General features: G+C 39.3%; 2 long non-coding RNA genes across 4 annotated transcripts; both read right to left on the bottom strand.

Moving 5' to 3' along the window:
- Positions 1-2,979: 2,979 nt before the first annotated feature.
- LOC130992956 (uncharacterized) lies at positions 2,980-6,695 on the bottom strand. 2 transcript variants are annotated; one of them, XR_009091516.1, is made up of 3 exons: positions 5,934-6,476; positions 3,966-4,028; positions 2,980-3,291 (listed from the first exon to the last, which is right to left on the bottom strand). It is a non-coding gene; the product is annotated as an uncharacterized LOC130992956 (long non-coding RNA). The 2 variants fall into 2 exon arrangements; XR_009091517.1 differs by lacking the exon at positions 3,966-4,028 and having other exon boundaries at positions 5,934-6,695.
- Positions 6,696-8,821: 2,126 nt separating this feature from the next.
- Positions 8,822-12,537, bottom strand: LOC130992957 (uncharacterized). Of its 2 annotated transcripts, XR_009091518.1 has the most exons (3): positions 11,776-12,318; positions 9,808-9,870; positions 8,822-9,133 (listed from the first exon to the last, which is right to left on the bottom strand). It is a non-coding gene; the product is annotated as an uncharacterized LOC130992957 (long non-coding RNA). The 2 variants fall into 2 exon arrangements; XR_009091519.1 differs by lacking the exon at positions 9,808-9,870 and having other exon boundaries at positions 11,776-12,537.
- Between the last annotated feature and the right edge of the window lie 6,735 nt (positions 12,538-19,272).

A 19,272-nucleotide genomic window follows, 5' to 3' on the forward strand; every position in this document is an offset into this window, starting at 1 on the left:
CTTCAGTCGTGTTTGCAAAGATAGAGATGATATCACTCTTCCTTACTATCAGAGGATAGTTCAGTCAGATTGATATCATACGCAGCAGAAAATAAACTTAGTTTCGTAATAGCCTCGGTGGAGCAGGTTGTTGGATTAAGGTTTCTCTTTGCTGTTATTCAGTATTCAGTTTTATCAATTGAAATAGCACAAGTAAGAATATAAAACTGAAAGCTGTAAATAACACAGAGACTTTTACGTGGTTCGGAAAAACCCTTTCCTACATCCACGGTTGGTTGATCAGACCAACAATCCACTCCGCAAGTGCTTCACTGGTGCACTGCAAACCGTACCCGTGTGCTTGCCTGGTGCACACAACCGTAAACTGAAGAAAACCCTTCTTCAGCACCCACACACCTCGCGTAGGATTTCCCTGCTAAGCACACCTCGTGCTCAGACTTTTCACTCAGAGTTCAGAGTACCTTCCTGAACTCCGAACCACTCAAACACTCTTATGGGGAGGAGGTTTGAACGAGTGCCAACTATACTTACAAAGAACAAGTTCTTTGAAGCAAGTTTGACCTTCGGCTTCTGGGTAAACAGATATATGCCTAGGGTCTAAGAGAATGTATGTAATCAGCAGTGACTGATTTTGGCTTTGGAATTCTGTTCTTCGATTCAAGCTTTGGGGCGGTTAAGCTTTAGGTTGAGTAGCAATTTTAGCAGAGCTTCAGCTTATGTCGTTGAATCGGTGAAGGTTGAAGTGATCCTCGAGCGCTATTTGTAGGAGAACTCTTGAATAGATCCGTTGGCATAAATCGTCCTCAATATTTCTTCCGTTGGAGAGCAATTCGAATTTGGGCTGAGGCTTCAATCTTCGAGGTTCCTTGTCTGTGTGGAAACGGCTCTCTTTGATGGACAGGAGATGTGACATCTCTGAAAAGTAACCACCAGATAGGAATGACCTCTGCAGAGATAAGATATTCTGAGATCTCTGCATTTAATGCGGCTGTACTTGTGCGTACGTGGCTTCCTCTGAACGTTGGAAGATCAGTCCTAGGAGGAATGTTCAACTGATACTTGACTTTAGTATCAGTCCTTTGCGCGCATTAAATAGTCAGTCTTCAACTGATTCTTCAACTGATACTTCAGTTGGTAACTGCAGTCTTCAGTCTTCGTTCTTCAGTCTTCAGTCTTCAGTCTTCGACACCGCAACTAAACTAGAAACGAACTCTAACACTTGAGTTCAAAACGATTCTAGTCTATTACATATAAGTCCTATGAATTTTGGTATCATCAAAACAAGGGTTCGGATATTCCACAAGGTTCCCAACATTTCAAATATTGTATTACTAATTTAATTTGATCATATCAAATTAATTAAAGAAATAATTTATATATAAACTATTTCATATGCTATAGTAATAAAAATAACATAAAATAATTATAAATGATGACATAAAATAATTCCCGTCGAATTTCGACGGGTTAGACACTAATAATAATAATAATAATAATAATAATAATAATAATAATAATAATAATAATAATAATAATAATAATAATAATAATAGTAGTAGATGTGGAGCCAAAGTGCGCACCCATATAATATATGTATGCGAAGAAACTAACCTTAAAATGAACATGAAAAAGCCTCTCATACAAAAACATGACAATAATTTCACTCGAAATAAAAGAAAGGGTTAAGGTGCAGATAGGCCCCTCAAGTGGAGGCCCTTAGAGTGTTTCAGTCCCCTTACTAACTATGTGTGCAAATTGGCCCCCGAACTCAAAAAAATGGTGCAGATCAGCCCCACTGACTTAACACCGTTATGGGCCGTTAGTCAAGGGGGCGATCTGCACCGTTTTTTCGGAGTTCAGGGGCTAATCTGCACCTTTTAACTTTTTAATTAATTCATCTCTCGCTCAAAATTTGATCATCGTTGTCGCTGATTCAAGCTCCGGCGAGGCCGGCGGAGGGCGCCGCCCCTTTTTTTTCTCTCTTAGGCCCTAAACCTCGGAGCTCGCTCGACTGCACACGCTTAGCGTCAAGGACGAGCCATAATTCTCCCATTCCGTCGAAAATCGCCGCCGCAATATCCGGTGAACCCGCCGCCTGGCTTTTCTCGATGAGGAGTCGCCTAGCTTTTCTCGATAAGGAGTCGCCTCTTTCTCTCAAATCCGGCGAAATCCGGTGATAAAGGCCGACGATGCCCGTCGCCATCTACACTATCGGCGTGCTATTGAAGAAGGACGCCTTCAAATCAGAGACCATGGCCAACATGATCTCGATCTCGATTGGGGTCACGATCACCGCCTACGGCGAGGCGAAGTTCGATTCGTTGGGGGTGATTCTGCAATTGGGGGTGGTGACGTTCGTGGGAGAATTCGAGTTTCCATTTCGATTATGCGATTTTCGGGAGCAATGACGCCGATTTGGAATTCCCGATTTGGGGCTTGGGAACTTGATTTTGTGATTTTCCTCACCTGACGGCGATTGACGCTGGAAAAGTTGGTCGGAGAAGATGAGATGTGATTTTTTTTTTAATGAACGGTGTGCAGATTAGCCCCTGAACTCCAAAAAGGGAAAATGTGCAGATTAGCCCCTGAACTCCAAAAAAACGGTGCAGATCGCCCCCTCTGACTAACGGCCCATAACGGTGTTAAGTCAGAGGGGGGGCGATCTGCACCATTTTTTTGAGTTCGAGGGCCAATCTGCACACACAGTTAGTAAGAGGACTGAAATGCTCTAAGGGCCTTCACTTGAGGGGCCTATCTACACCTTAACCCTAAAAGAAAACCTATGTTACATAAGTACGGAGGTGCGGATGCGGGGGCGATACGATACGAGTACGGGGATACGGGTTTTTAAAAATTATAGGGTACGATTCGGCAATGATACATCTAATTTGTCACGACCGGCCTTAATTAAGGATAATTAATCCGGGAAAACCATGACTGGGGAAGGGAAATTACGAAGCGGGTTTAGAAAGGGGCGCATAAAAGAATACTCAAAGAGCTTGAATACGCGTGAAATATTCCTTAAAAGGAAAAAGGCATAGTTCGCATAAAAAGGGTACTCAAAGAACTTGTATACGCGTTATATTCCTTAAAAGGAAAAAGGCATCGTTAGGGGCTTCGCTAAAACATTATCAGAGTTTGCAACGGAAGGCGTAACTGAAATAATCAGTGTTTACAGCGGAATGCATAACTGAGATACATGTATGAAGACATGTATCCTTTCTGAGCCTACTTTAAGTTCGACAAAAACTCCACTCAGCAACAACACTTCATCGCCCATCACAGCTCAACCTGCACAAACATAAACATCGAAGGGCTAAGTACAAGAGTACTTAGTGGGCAGTTGCCAAGCATAACATAACATCAACAACATCGCATAAGAGGCATAAGTTTATTTCAAATCCTTTGCTCTTTAAACATTTCCAAATTCATAAACAGCATGAGCGCATTCTTCATCATTAACAATCATAAACACGCATCGTGTCGTGGAGAAGGCCTTCCCCAACGAACACGGGCATCGCACCGTGAGAGGGGGCCTCCCTCAGCGGTCACGGCATCGTACTATTGAGGGAGGCCTCCCCCAATAGACGCTGTAACACTGGCATACTGGCATCGCGCCGCGAGAGAGGCCTCTCTCAGCGGACACGGGCATCGCGCCGTGAGGAAGGCCCTCCTCAACGGACACGGCATCGTACTGTTGTGGGAGGCCTCCCCCAACAGACGCAAGCATCAAACATAAGCATAAACTTATCAGCGTAAAGCATTCAAGCGTAAATAAGTGTAATCAAGCGTAAATTACATAGGGCGTAAATAGTATAACAGCATAGCGTAAATCATTTAACGTGCAGCATAATAAAGCTTAACTCATTTAAGCGTAATAAAGCATACCATACTTGAAGATCCAATTTGCATTTTAAAGCATAACATTTGCATAGCATTTTATTTACGCGTAAGGAATTGCCCACCTGATAGCAAGGTTTTGTTAAGGTACTGTGACTCCTTGAGTAATTCTTACTCTCTCGCTTGACCTTAATCACGAGAATGTAAAATAAGACATTGCCTCGAGGAAAATTCTCAATTAATGAGAAAGCGTAAAATAAATATGCATGACTCTCTTATGCATAATTTATTATTTCGGCTTAATAATCAGGGAATTTCTATTGTTAATCCAGGCTATCGGATTTAAACAAAAGCTAAGTCTCGTCTCATGAAGCCGGATAATTAACTAAAATTAATCCGTTCTCTTCAGGGTGTTCTAATCCGTCGATTAAATAAATCCCACTCCTCGTAGTCGATAGAAAATAATTAAATACTTCAGCTTATTCGCTTTATAAACTCATAATCAACCGGGCTTAATAATGAGAATTTGAAATGTTATGAGTTCGAATAATTAAAAGGCTCAACATAAGGTAGCCCAATAATTAATTAAGTAGAAATGGGCCTGGATAGCTAAAATGAAAGGTCCAATTGAAATAATTCATTGGGCTTAGTAATTAAATAAATCTTGGCCCAAATGATTAAATAATGAATAGTTGGGCTCAAATAAATAAATCATGTAAGGCCCAACTAAATAAAATTTCAGTCCATAATTTAAAATTAGCCCAAGAATAGAATGAATTATTCTGAGCTTAAAATTTAATAAAACTCGGCTCAGTTGATATGATACAGCAGCCCAAAGAATTAAAAGACAAAGCCCAATTCCTTAAATTAATTCAAGCCCAATAAAAATAATGAGAAGAGCCAATTAAATAAAAGACTGGCCCAATTCGAATTTAAATATGAAAGCCCAAACAATTAAAATTGGAAGCCCAATTTCATTAAAAATAAGCTCAAAATTTCGGCCCACATAAATTAGAGGAAAGCCCAAACAATTAAAATTAATCAAGCCCAAAGAATTAAATGAAAAGGCCCAAATCAAGCCCACTCTATCTCTCACTTTCTAAACTCTCGATCTCTCTCTCATTCTCAAGGGGACCGCTCTTCCTTCTTCTTCAAAGCCGATCTCTCTCTCTCGATTCACGGCTGCCTCGTGAGCTCCGCCGCTGCTCCTGCTGTGAATCCGACGGTCGGCCGCCGTTCTCAGCTTCACGATCCCTCTCCTCTCTCAAAAACTCGAACCAGACGCCGCCCAGCCCCTTCCTCTCCAGCCTGTTCGCTCGGCTCCTCTCAAAATCCGGTCGGTCCCGCCTACTCCGGCCGTCCAGCCATCGTCTGCTATCACCGGCGTCATTCTTCTACGCGTCTATTCCAGCGCCGCCCTTTCCTCTTCATCGCAGAGCCCTAATCGTCAAATACCAGGTCGCTGCTGCGGCCGCATCCTCGTCCGAAATCCGACGGGCTGCTGTCGTCTGGGAGCGGCGCTGCTCCGGCCTCCTCCTCTCCAGTCGTTCAGCCGCCATTTACTTCGTCCTGCGTCGGCTGCCGACGCGTCTGGTCCTAACGCCGCCCTATCTCTTTTCTATTTCTCACGCGACGACCCAATCGAGTCCTGAATCCTGGAAATCTTTGCCGCCGCCGACTCCTTGTCTGAATCCGGCGAGCGACCGCTGCTGCTGCGCACGGGTCTCAGCTCGTCGCCGGGCAGCTGCTGTTCGGGGCTCTGATGAGATTGGGCGAGTTTGCCCTGTCCCGACCGTCGTCGTCATCATCGGGCAGTCAGCCCTTCTCTCCTTTAAAGCTAAGTAACTCCCTCATTTCGACTTAAACGATTCGTAAATGTGAACTGGACGAGGTGTAATCTCTCTTTGTTTTGCTTACATCTCAATTTGTGCTCGATTAAAACTACATAAGACTGTCACTTGCTCAATCGCATAGTTGGGTGTTTACTAAGTTCAAGATGTCTATAAGGTCTTCTATAATTAAAACTGAAACTGATCGTGCTCATGCTTTAATATGAATGCTTACTGGAATGGTATTTGAAATAGAATCAATACCTTGAAATGTGTTGTTGGTTAAATATTGTTGTTTGTTGAACTGGAGTAACTGAACTTAAGGTTCCTGGCAAAGAGGAAATGAATGATTCTTGTGTTAATGCAGGTGCTAATCAAATGGAATGAAATCATTGAAGCCCAGCCTTACCTTGTGAGCTTCGGCTGAATGAGCTGGGCTATTCTTTGATTCTCTTTTGGATGAGATGAGTTGAGAGTGAAAACTGTATTTGTTGGCTGATTGCATTTGTTGGGTGGGGAGCAAAGGGTGGTGGCTGATAGTATAAAGGGAATGAATAATTGAGTGGAGTTGGTGGAGTGGAGTTGGTGATTGAAGAGCTTTTGCTTTTGCTAATTGATTTGGTTGTCTTCTTGATTGATTATGCTATGTATGAAAGAGGCTTATGATGTTACTCATGTGGTCAACGTATATACATGCTTCATGCTTGAGGTCTAAATTATGCTATGGTATGTTGATAGTGTAGGAGACATTAGGGAGTGGAAAGAATAATGATGATTGTAAAGTATTGAAGTTACTAATAAAAATCATCTAGCTTGATATCTTTTTCCTTGCCTGCTAACTTGATAAACTGTAATATAACTTAAATTAAATCCGTAGATTTAATCTGCGTTGCAGTCGGAATAATTCCTCGACTTTTAGTAGCACTAATAAAATATAACTGCTTCTGTTTTTCGATTAATAAATAACATGACTTTGCTAAGTCAGTTATAACTTGGAAATAATAATTATTGAATGGCTCAATAATTCTCGTCACGTTTTTCTCATACATTATAAAAGTATAAAGCTAAAATAATAACTCCGTCTCTGATAAAAAAAAAAAAAAATCAGGACCATAAACTGGATTCATTTATAAAAATTTGCATTTACTAGTTTTAATCATAATTAAAATAGCGGGCTACTACATACTACCCCTCTTAACAAAAATTTCGTCCCGAAATTTGCATGTCTCTGCTAAAACAGTTCGGGGTATTTTTCCTTCATCTTATCTTCTAGTTCCCACGTGGCTTCTTCTTGACCGTGATGTCTATATAAGATTTTCTCTGATGTGACTGATTTCGCAAGTGTCCACGTATTGCTGGCAAGGGGGTGTGGGTGTTCCCAATTGCTGAACCTTGTTGTCTGTTGGGGCATTGCGTGGAGTAGTGACCCTTTTGGCCACAATTGTAACAACCGTTAGTCCCAGATCGACAAACACTTCTATGCATCTTACCGCAATTTGGGTAAGGTAAAACTCCTTTCTGACCTTGGTTACCCCCAGTTGACTTGAGGTTAGTCTGTGCCTCGTACCTTGGTTGAATAAACTGTTCGGCCCGTTCCTTTTCTTGCCACACTTTCTTACTATTCTGATTGATATTGTCTTCGTTGTTGTCCCACTTGCGCTTCCCTTTGAGGGTATGTGAGACTGCTGGTAAGTCGTTTGGCGTCGAGATAAATGGTGAGGCTAACTTGTCCGACGGCATTGCAGCTTCAATGTCAAGTGCCCTGTTCAGAGACTCCGTGTATGAGAGTCCTCCGTGGCTTGCTAGAGCCATCTTAATTTCGTAGCGCAGTCCGGCACAAAATTTCTCTGCCATCTTCTCCTCTGTGTCCACTTGTTGTGGAGCAAACCTCGACAGGTTGCAGAATTCCTTGTCGTATTCAACCACAGATTTCTTTCCTTGCTTCAACTCGTAGAACTCAGCTTCTTTCTTCTTCCTATAGCTTTTCGGAATATATTTATCATATAATCCTGTCTTAAAATCTTCCCAAGTGTAAATTGCCCATTGTTCAGGTGTCAGAATTTTTCGACGTGCTTCCCACCAGAAGTCAGCTGATCCTGTTAGCTGGAAAGAGACGCAAGATAGGCGCTCCTCATCAGTACAACGTAGAAAGTTGAAAATGCGTTCCATTGCACGCACCCAAATCTCAGCTTCAGCCGGTTCACTCGTTCCGTCAAACGTAGGTGGATTTTGCCTTAAAAAGAGTTCTTCGACTCTCCTAGTTGGGGGCGGAGGGGATGGGTTATGTCCTCGAGCATCTTGTGGTTCTTCGGGTACAGCGTTACGGTTTCTGCGATTGTTATTGTTTCTCGCAGGGCGTCCTCTCTTAGGCGGCATTCTGGTAGCAAATATGTGCCAATTAGTACACTCTAGCATAATCTAATACAAACCTCAAAAGAATTCTTGTAAGGTCAACTTATTATAACTTGTAAACAAGTCATAACTCCAATGACAGCATTGATGTAGTAAGCTTTAAGGGTCCTTAGCATCTCAAATCTATGAGTCATAACAATTCTTAAGCATATAATATCACATCATCTAAACTGGATACTTAGGCATAAGTCATGGAGATTTATAGCGGCTATAATATCATGAGCTTAAAAATTATTCTATACGTATCACTTATCTTGCTTCCTTCACTATAGCCACCAAAAGATACAATCTAATTTCTTCTATGTTTACTTCTATGTTCTGTCGTAGTGGTGATCCCATATCTTAATAGCTCTATGTTCATAGGGATTCATTTCATAGGCATACTTAATCATATTTGCGTAAATCATTTCATTCATTAACAACATAACATCGCTATTGGCAGTTACTCACTTTGCTATTACGATAATTCTCACTTTTTTGTAAACATTAACTCAAAACTTGGAATAGCTTACCATTCTGCTTCGTTGAGTGTGATGCGATGAAGTGCTGAGCTTTGTCGATTGAACTCTAGACACTTTAGTGATCCATTCTAAGTTTGGCTTTAAATAAACTCTTAGGCTCAGAGCAAACGAACTGCTCTGATACCACTCTGTCACGACCGGCCTTAATTAAGGATAATTAATCCGGGAAAACCATGACTGGGGAAGGGAAATTACGAAGCGGGTTTAGAAAGGGGCGCATAAAAGAATACTCAAAGAGCTTGAATACGCGTGAAATATTCCTTAAAAGGAAAAAGGCATAGTTCGCATAAAAAGGGTACTCAAAGAACTTGTATACGCGTTATATTCCTTAAAAGGAAAAAGGCATCGTTAGGGGCTTCGCTAAAACATTATCAGAGTTTGCAACGGAAGGCGTAACTGAAATAATCAGTGTTTACAGCGGAATGCATAACTGAGATACATGTATGAAGACATGTATCCTTTCTGAGCCTACTTTAAGTTCGACAAAAACTCCACTCAGCAACAACACTTCATCGCCCATCACAGCTCAACCTGCACAAACATAAACATCGAAGGGCTAAGTACAAGAGTACTTAGTGGGCAGTTGCCAAGCATAACATAACATCAACAACATCGCATAAGAGGCATAAGTTTATTTCAAATCCTTTGCTCTTTAAACATTTCCAAATTCATAAACAGCATGAGCGCATTCTTCATCATTAACAATCATAAACACGCATCGTGTCGTGGAGAAGGCCTTCCCCAACGAACACGGGCATCGCACCGTGAGAGGGGGCCTCCCTCAGCGGTCACGGCATCGTACTATTGAGGGAGGCCTCCCCCAATAGACGCTGTAACACTGGCATACTGGCATCGCGCCGCGAGAGAGGCCTCTCTCAGCGGACACGGGCATCGCGCCGTGAGGAAGGCCCTCCTCAACGGACACGGCATCGTACTGTTGTGGGAGGCCTCCCCCAACAGACGCAAGCATCAAACATAAGCATAAACTTATCAGCGTAAAGCATTCAAGCGTAAATAAGTGTAATCAAGCGTAAATTACATAGGGCGTAAATAGTATAACAGCATAGCGTAAATCATTTAACGTGCAGCATAATAAAGCTTAACTCATTTAAGCGTAATAAAGCATACCATACTTGAAGATCCAATTTGCATTTTAAAGCATAACATTTGCATAGCATTTTATTTACGCGTAAGGAATTGCCCACCTGATAGCAAGGTTTTGTTAAGGTACTGTGACTCCTTGAGTAATTCTTACTCTCTCGCTTGACCTTAATCACGAGAATGTAAAATAAGACATTGCCTCGAGGAAAATTCTCAATTAATGAGAAAGCGTAAAATAAATATGCATGACTCTCTTATGCATAATTTATTATTTCGGCTTAATAATCAGGGAATTTCTATTGTTAATCCAGGCTATCGGATTTAAACAAAAGCTAAGTCTCGTCTCATGAAGCCGGATAATTAACTAAAATTAATCCGTTCTCTTCAGGGTGTTCTAATCCGTCGATTAAATAAATCCCACTCCTCGTAGTCGATAGAAAATAATTAAATACTTCAGCTTATTCGCTTTATAAACTCATAATCAACCGGGCTTAATAATGAGAATTTGAAATGTTATGAGTTCGAATAATTAAAAGGCTCAACATAAGGTAGCCCAATAATTAATTAAGTAGAAATGGGCCTGGATAGCTAAAATGAAAGGTCCAATTGAAATAATTCATTGGGCTTAGTAATTAAATAAATCTTGGCCCAAATGATTAAATAATGAATAGTTGGGCTCAAATAAATAAATCATGTAAGGCCCAACTAAATAAAATTTCAGTCCATAATTTAAAATTAGCCCAAGAATAGAATGAATTATTCTGAGCTTAAAATTTAATAAAACTCGGCTCAGTTGATATGATACAGCAGCCCAAAGAATTAAAAGACAAAGCCCAATTCCTTAAATTAATTCAAGCCCAATAAAAATAATGAGAAGAGCCAATTAAATAAAAGACTGGCCCAATTCGAATTTAAATATGAAAGCCCAAACAATTAAAATTGGAAGCCCAATTTCATTAAAAATAAGCTCAAAATTTCGGCCCACATAAATTAGAGGAAAGCCCAAACAATTAAAATTAATCAAGCCCAAAGAATTAAATGAAAAGGCCCAAATCAAGCCCACTCTATCTCTCACTTTCTAAACTCTCGATCTCTCTCTCATTCTCAAGGGGACCGCTCTTCCTTCTTCTTCAAAGCCGATCTCTCTCTCTCGATTCACGGCTGCCTCGTGAGCTCCGCCGCTGCTCCTGCTGTGAATCCGACGGTCGGCCGCCGTTCTCAGCTTCACGATCCCTCTCCTCTCTCAAAAACTCGAACCAGACGCCGCCCAGCCCCTTCCTCTCCAGCCTGTTCGCTCGGCTCCTCTCAAAATCCGGTCGGTCCCGCCTACTCCGGCCGTCCAGCCATCGTCTGCTATCACCGGCGTCATTCTTCTACGCGTCTATTCCAGCGCCGCCCTTTCCTCTTCATCGCAGAGCCCTAATCGTCAAATACCAGGTCGCTGCTGCGGCCGCATCCTCGTCCGAAATCCGACGGGCTGCTGTCGTCTGGGAGCGGCGCTGCTCCGGCCTCCTCCTCTCCAGTCGTTCAGCCGCCATTTACTTCGTCCTGCGTCGGCTGCCGACGCGTCTGGTCCTAACGCCGCCCTATCTCTTTTCTATTTCTCACGCGACGACCCAATCGAGTCCTGAATCCTGGAAATCTTTGCCGCCGCCGACTCCTTGTCTGAATCCGGCGAGCGACCGCTGCTGCTGCGCACGGGTCTCAGCTCGTCGCCGGGCAGCTGCTGTTCGGGGCTCTGATGAGATTGGGCGAGTTTGCCCTGTCCCGACCGTCGTCGTCATCATCGGGCAGTCAGCCCTTCTCTCCTTTAAAGCTAAGTAACTCCCTCATTTCGACTTAAACGATTCGTAAATGTGAACTGGACGAGGTGTAATCTCTCTTTGTTTTGCTTACATCTCAATTTGTGCTCGATTAAAACTACATAAGACTGTCACTTGCTCAATCGCATAGTTGGGTGTTTACTAAGTTCAAGATGTCTATAAGGTCTTCTATAATTAAAACTGAAACTGATCGTGCTCATGCTTTAATATGAATGCTTACTGGAATGGTATTTGAAATAGAATCAATACCTTGAAATGTGTTGTTGGTTAAATATTGTTGTTTGTTGAACTGGAGTAACTGAACTTAAGGTTCCTGGCAAAGAGGAAATGAATGATTCTTGTGTTAATGCAGGTGCTAATCAAATGGAATGAAATCATTGAAGCCCAGCCTTACCTTGTGAGCTTCGGCTGAATGAGCTGGGCTATTCTTTGATTCTCTTTTGGATGAGATGAGTTGAGAGTGAAAACTGTATTTGTTGGCTGATTGCATTTGTTGGGTGGGGAGCAAAGGGTGGTGGCTGATAGTATAAAGGGAATGAATAATTGAGTGGAGTTGGTGGAGTGGAGTTGGTGATTGAAGAGCTTTTGCTTTTGCTAATTGATTTGGTTGTCTTCTTGATTGATTATGCTATGTATGAAAGAGGCTTATGATGTTACTCATGTGGTCAACGTATATACATGCTTCATGCTTGAGGTCTAAATTATGCTATGGTATGTTGATAGTGTAGGAGACATTAGGGAGTGGAAAGAATAATGATGATTGTAAAGTATTGAAGTTACTAATAAAAATCATCTAGCTTGATATCTTTTTCCTTGCCTGCTAACTTGATAAACTGTAATATAACTTAAATTAAATCCGTAGATTTAATCTGCGTTGCAGTCGGAATAATTCCTCGACTTTTAGTAGCACTAATAAAATATAACTGCTTCTGTTTTTCGATTAATAAATAACATGACTTTGCTAAGTCAGTTATAACTTGGAAATAATAATTATTGAATGGCTCAATAATTCTCGTCACGTTTTTCTCATACATTATAAAAGTATAAAGCTAAAATAATAACTCCGTCTCTGATAAAAAAAAAAAAAAATCAGGACCATAAACTGGATTCATTTATAAAAATTTGCATTTACTAGTTTTAATCATAATTAAAATAGCGGGCTACTACATAATTATTAAAATTTTATGATATATAATACTTATAAAATATATACAATTTAAATTTTCTTAAATTAATTATATGTAATTTACATTTTATTTAACCCAAAAGTTAAGCATTTTCAATTATATAAGTTAATTGAGCAACAATATAACGATTCAAATATTATTAGTCCAATATATAAGTTATAACTGAAAATAAAATTATCAACATAACCTTGTGTAGGCCTTTGGTGTACGAGATACGTGAATTTCACCTATGAAATTTGCGAATTCGGTTTATTTTTATAAATTATTTTAAAAGATACGCAGGGCGAATCAGGTGCGAATCCGACGAGAATCCGAGAGAATCGCATCCTAAAATAATCTGATTCGTCGTACATGCTAATTTTTGAAGAATTCGTGCACCATAGAAGAAAACATGATCCTTCGACAGCATAAAAATTTCCTTAAAAAAACTGAATCTGTTATATTTTCTTCGTCCCACGAAGCATGACACAGTTTCCTTTTTGTTCTGTCTCACGAAGTATGACACATTTCTAAAAATGACAAAAAATTTACCTTTTATTCACATTTTCACTTTTTCACCTATCATACTTAACACATAAAATATCAATTTCATGATTCTCGTATCGAAAAGAAGTGTGTCATACTTCATGGGATGAAGGGAACATTAAGGGGTGAGAATTAGTGTTAATAGGCGAGTTACTCAACAAAAAAAAAGAAAAAGAAAAAAATAACAGAAAGGTGTGAGTAAGGTTGGGCAATAATTGGGGCGGGGGAATATTCCGGCGGGCGGCGGAGCACTATGTACATTGGGCAGTGGCCGCCTTGGGAAGTGAGAATTCTTTTGACAGCAATGCTTTATTGTTATTACTGTCGTCTCTGATTTTGGTGGGGTTTAAGGGATCATTTTCTGCCGCCTGCCCCCCCTCTACACTAGCACTAGCCCCTCCCCAATTTTCTCACTCTCCCATTCCTCATCATTTTATTCTATTCTTTTCTCGTTTTTTTATTTATTTATTTTATCGTATTCCTAAATTTCAAAGAACCATGTTACGCAACTTCTTACCACTAGAGCTGTCAAACATTGCGGGCCGGCCCGGCCCGGCCCAACCCAGCGGGCCTAGGCAATTTTTTGGGCCGGGTCAGGCCGGCCCAAAATTTCAGCGGGCCTCGAACAATGAAGCCCAGCCCGGCCCTATACGGGCCGCCGGGTGGGCCGGGCCAAAACGGGCCAAAATTAATAAATTAATATATATATATATATATATATATAGTTCCAAAAAATTAATAAATTAAATCAAATTTAAAGAAAAAAATTGAAGACAAATTCGATGAAATAAAAATGGCCTTAAACAATCTACATCTAAATTACGTAATTGACTAAAATTAAATGTAAACAAATATGACTAAAACTAAATGTAAACAATATGAATACAAGTAAAAAACAAAAACTAATTGCAATAACAACAAAAACTGAAAACGATTTATTCACAAATGAATTAATACAGTAATCAAATCAATTGGAATCAAATAACAACCACAAAAAATAATCAAAAATAAATAAATCTTTCAAGTAAAAATAATTTAATATTGATTGTTGATTGGTAATTTAAATCTTAAGTTAGACTTTGACTCGTCATTGTCGTCAATTGAAGAAATGGACTTAGATTGGGTTGGGTCCATTGAGATTTGGGAGGAGATATAAATTTTTGAAATTTTCACATAATATACTGACGGGCCGATTTGGGCCCAAAAGCCCGGCGGGCTTTTTGGCCCGCGGGCCGCATGACCCGGCGGGCCGCTTGGGCCGGGCCAGGGAGGCCCGGATTTTTTTGGGCCTTGAAAATCCTAGCCCAGCCCGGCCAAAACTACGGGCGGGCCGGGCGGGCCTATCGGGCCGGGCCATTCTCGGCCCATTTTGACACCCCTACTTACCACCAAGATACCTCCATTAATCAATACCGCCAATTATTGGGTCGCCCCGCGCTCATGCCCATTCGCACTCCTGACCCGCACGTTTTTGACTCGCGTTTTAAATTATTATACTCCCTCCGTCCCGTCTAAGACGCTACATTTGCTTTTCGGCACGGAATTTAAGGAGTTGTAGATTAATGTTTTAAGTGTGTAATAATAAAGTGATAAAGTAAGAAAGAGAAGGTAATAAAGTGATAAAGTAGGAGAGAGAATGTAATAAAGAAATATTTAATTAGTGTTAATTAAGTGTTTAAAATTCCTTATTTTTGCCAAATATAGAAATGTAGCATCTTTGTTGGGACGACCCGAAAAGAAATATGTAGCATCTTGGGTGGGACGGAGGGAGTATTTATTTTTAATAATTGTTATTTTTTATAAGCATAAGATATATATTTGTTCGCATAAATATATACATATGTTAATATAAGTAGTTAACATCAATATTATGAATAAATATGCATTTCAAAAATATTACATTTCTTTATAATAATAATTAGTACTCCCTCCGTCCCACTTCAATAGGCTCATTTTTTTTATTTTGCACGGAGATTAAGAAAACTTATTTTTTAGTAGGAAAGTGGTAGAAAAGTGGTGTGGTCCATACCAATTAAGTACACATTTTTTACTCAAAATGGAAAACGAGCCTATTAAAGTGGGACATTCCAAAAAGGAAAACGAGCCTATTGGAGTGGGACGGATGGAGTACCTTTTATTATAACAATAATTACAATAAATATAATATTTTTGAAATATTACCTTTCTCTATATCAATTACTCCCTCCGTCCGCCAAAAGTATTCCACAATTACTATATTTGGCGTCCGCAAAAAGTATTCCACTTTCCTTTTTAACCCATGGTCCCACCATCCACCTTTATATTTTATCCTTACAAACACTCTTTATTTACAAAAACCTCACCCCAAATTCAATCTCAACCACACATCTCATAAAGTGGTGGGACCATTTCTCCACTACATCAACATCATCACACATTTTATTAAACTCCATGCCCGGCCAAAGTGGAATACTTTTGGCGGACGGAGAGAGTATTACTTTTTATTATAATAATTATTACTTTTAATTAACATAAATAATTATATTATTACTTGATCAAATAATTATTATCGTAAGAAAAAGTAATTATTGATATGTATAATGTTTTATATTGAATGAAGGTAAATATTTATATTAACATAAGTATACATTTGTGCGACCAAATGTATATCTTATGCTTATTAAAAGTAAATACTCCTATTCACTACTACAAAATTTCACATACATAACACTCAATACATAACGGTTTTTTTAAAAAACCGTTATGTATGAGCGCACTTTTAGGTATAGATAACAGTTTGACAAAAAACCGTTATCTATGTAGTGTTATCCATACTCATAGACAACGGTTTAAGTTAATCCGTTATCTTTATGCGTTATCTATTAGTCCCATAGATAACGGTACTACAAAACCATTAAGCCGACCGTTATCTATGAGCATGTTTTTATAACGGTTTTTTGGACGTTAAGAAAAACGTTATATAAGTGTTATGTATAATCATATTTATTTTTATTAATTTTTTTTAAACCCATATTATTTTATATTAAAATATAATTCCCCCAAATCCTTTCTTTCTCTCTCTCGTCTAATTCCCACAAAACGTCACTCTCTCTCTCGTCCTCCCCCTAACCAGCGGCGCCACCCAAAACCACCAAACCCTAACTCTCTCTCTCGGCCTTCCCCAAGTCCGCCATGCCTCTGCGGGTCAGCCAAGGATGATGGCACCGTCGAACTCGCGTGCAACGCGGATGAGGCGGTTCCATCAAGGGAACACCGAAGGCTAGGGCACATCGATGCGAAGCAAGGAAAAGGAGGATGTTATCGGCGGCAGCTGGTCGCTGGCTTCACGAAGATGACGGCTATGCCTTGTCAGCCTCGCCGGAGTTAGAGGCGGCGGTGGCAGCGGATTTGAAATTTTGGGGAAAAAATTAGGGCTCATGTGTGTGCGTAAGTACGTTCTGGAGATACGGGGGTAGAGACGATGGGAGGCGCGATGATGGCGGTGACCGTGGCAGCCGGCAGCGGCTGACGCCACCGGAGAAGAGGGAGAGGCGACCATGGTTTGGGGTAATTCAATATTTTTTTTTCTTCCTTTTGTTACCAATTAATTGGAGCTTCTAGATTCCTCGCTGTTCAGCAGCGCCGTGCCCTCGCTTATGCCCGCCTCAAACGGTATTCTTTCTCTCTCTCCGAATTATCCTCGATTGTATTTGCACTCAGTTTGTGTGTGCAAGTAGTATACTGGAGTGTGAAGGAGCAAACATCCATGGATGAGTGGTTATGTGTCTAAGAAAGAAATTGAGTTCTCAATGTTTCTAATCTCTGATTCCTAGATTGTGAATTTTTCCTTATTCTAGTTTGGTCCAGAAGTCAATATTTGCCCTGCAACTATTAACTTAGATATGCTTTGGTTTGCTCCAGTTGTTTATAGCATTTCTATTTCACCTCAAATTCTTTGTTTTGTACGCAGGGGTTTTGAAGACTATAGGGTTTCAGGAGGTGAATTAGCTTATCAGCAGCTTTGTTTTGTGTATCAGTTATGAACGTAATTGACCTTAATTTTTTCTTTGGATTCTAATGGTTGGTGTTGTACAAAGTGAATTTTGTGGTGGGGAGTGGGAGATATTATTTGTTGAGAATTTGAAGGTTTGATGAGGGAGCTGGAAAACACTTCACGTAATTTGGATCTGTGAGCTGGTTGTTTTGTTGTAGATTTAACTTTGCTTCAAAATGAAATAAGGAACCGAGCCCTAAGTTTCTTCTTCACTGCAGACTATTGCTGCTGCCGCGGGTATAACCAATTTGCCATGGGTATAAATTTCTTCTTCACTGGAGTGAATATAAGAGTAAGACTCAATCTCCTCATATAACCAATTTGCCATGGGTATAAATTTCACTCAAATTGCATAATCTCTTCATTATGTTGTTTTCTTTCCTGAAAGTTCTATATTGTCTGTTTTCCATGTTTCCCCTATTAGGTAGAATTGATATTGATTGTCGTATTGTGTGATCAATAATTAAATAATTAAGAAAGAAGAGACATATACATTAAATTACTTGGTCAATGGTGCAATTGCTTACTTTTATGTGTTCAATTTAGAATTTTATTTGGCATTGACATCTTGTATTGGCTTGATTGACCATGTTTCCTTTTCCGGTGACATTTATATTGGAACTCTCATGTATTAGTCAAAACTATGTGGTACTTGAATACCGTGCTTAATATAAATAGACCCATATGAGAGTTTTTAGTATTGAAGCTGATATCTTGGAGTTTTTAATAAATTAGAGATATTTTGGTTTTTACTCACTGAGTTTGTATTCAGGTCTGTCAACTCAAAAGGTTTAGGTCCATAAAAGGTTAGTTTATATAATAAAGTGTTTCATTATGTGTGGATGTATGGTTGGTAAAATCATGATTTGTTCATCTGAAATTTATACTGGTATGCATATGGGACTACTTCAATAAGAAGAAGCAAACTATATCAATTCCATGGAGAAGATGGAGAAGATGCCGCTATTCTTGCCCCTGGTGATGTAGTTAGTAAAAAATTGGGCGATATTAAGAATATAGTGCTTATATGGTGGGAGAATTGTTAGACAGAATTGCTTTATATTCGATCAACTTTTCTAACTTGTCTCTACTGTCAACTGTCAACTATAGTCTCATCAACTTTCGCCATGTGCCGAGTGCAGGTTGACAGCATACTTAGCGCCTGTGGCGATGCTTTTGAGCATGAGGTAACTAGAAGAATGCGTAATGAATTTATGGTAGCTTGGGATGGCTTGAGGTCAAAAGACAACCAGAGAATCATAGCAGGTTGATTAATTAGTTCTTGAGGACTTGGTGCTAGAAATATTGTATGATAGATTTTTGTTTTAGCTATAAGGTTGTTGGTATTTTCAATTTTGAATCGGAATATGCAATGATGATGTATACTTGATATTTGGTTCATTTGTATAATAATGTATGAGTTTCTTGGATGATATATAATATTGTTATCGTTGATTTTATCATTTTGTCGTTTTATAAAAATTGCAAAATTTAAAAATATACTACAATTATATAAAGTGCAAAAAACTGTTATAAAAGGTGCAAAAAATCGTTATGTATTCTAATTAAAGATAACGGTTAAAATCGTTATAAAAACTGCAAAAATCGTTATAAAAAGTGCAAAAAATCGTTATAAAAAGTGCAAAAAACCGTTATGTATTCTATCAAAGATAACGGTTAAAACCGTTATAAAAAGTGCAAAAAACTGTTAACTATGATAAAAAAAAAATTAATACATAACGGAAAAATCTTAATACATAACGGTGAAAAACCGTTATGTATTCTATCAAAGATAACGGTTAAAACCGTTATAAAAAGTGCAAAAAACTGTTAACTATGATAAAAAAAATAAAAAAAAAATTTAATACATAACGGAAAAATCTTAATACATAACGGTGAAAAACCGTTATGTATTCTATCAAAGATAACGGTTAAAACCGTTATAAAAAGTGCAAAAAACTGTTAACTATGATAAAAAAAAAAAAAAATTAATACATAACG

Source organism: Salvia miltiorrhiza, chromosome 7, assembly GCF_028751815.1.
Source record: "Salvia miltiorrhiza cultivar Shanhuang (shh) chromosome 7, IMPLAD_Smil_shh, whole genome shotgun sequence".
Lineage (NCBI taxonomy): Eukaryota > Viridiplantae > Streptophyta > Magnoliopsida > Lamiales > Lamiaceae > Salvia > Salvia miltiorrhiza.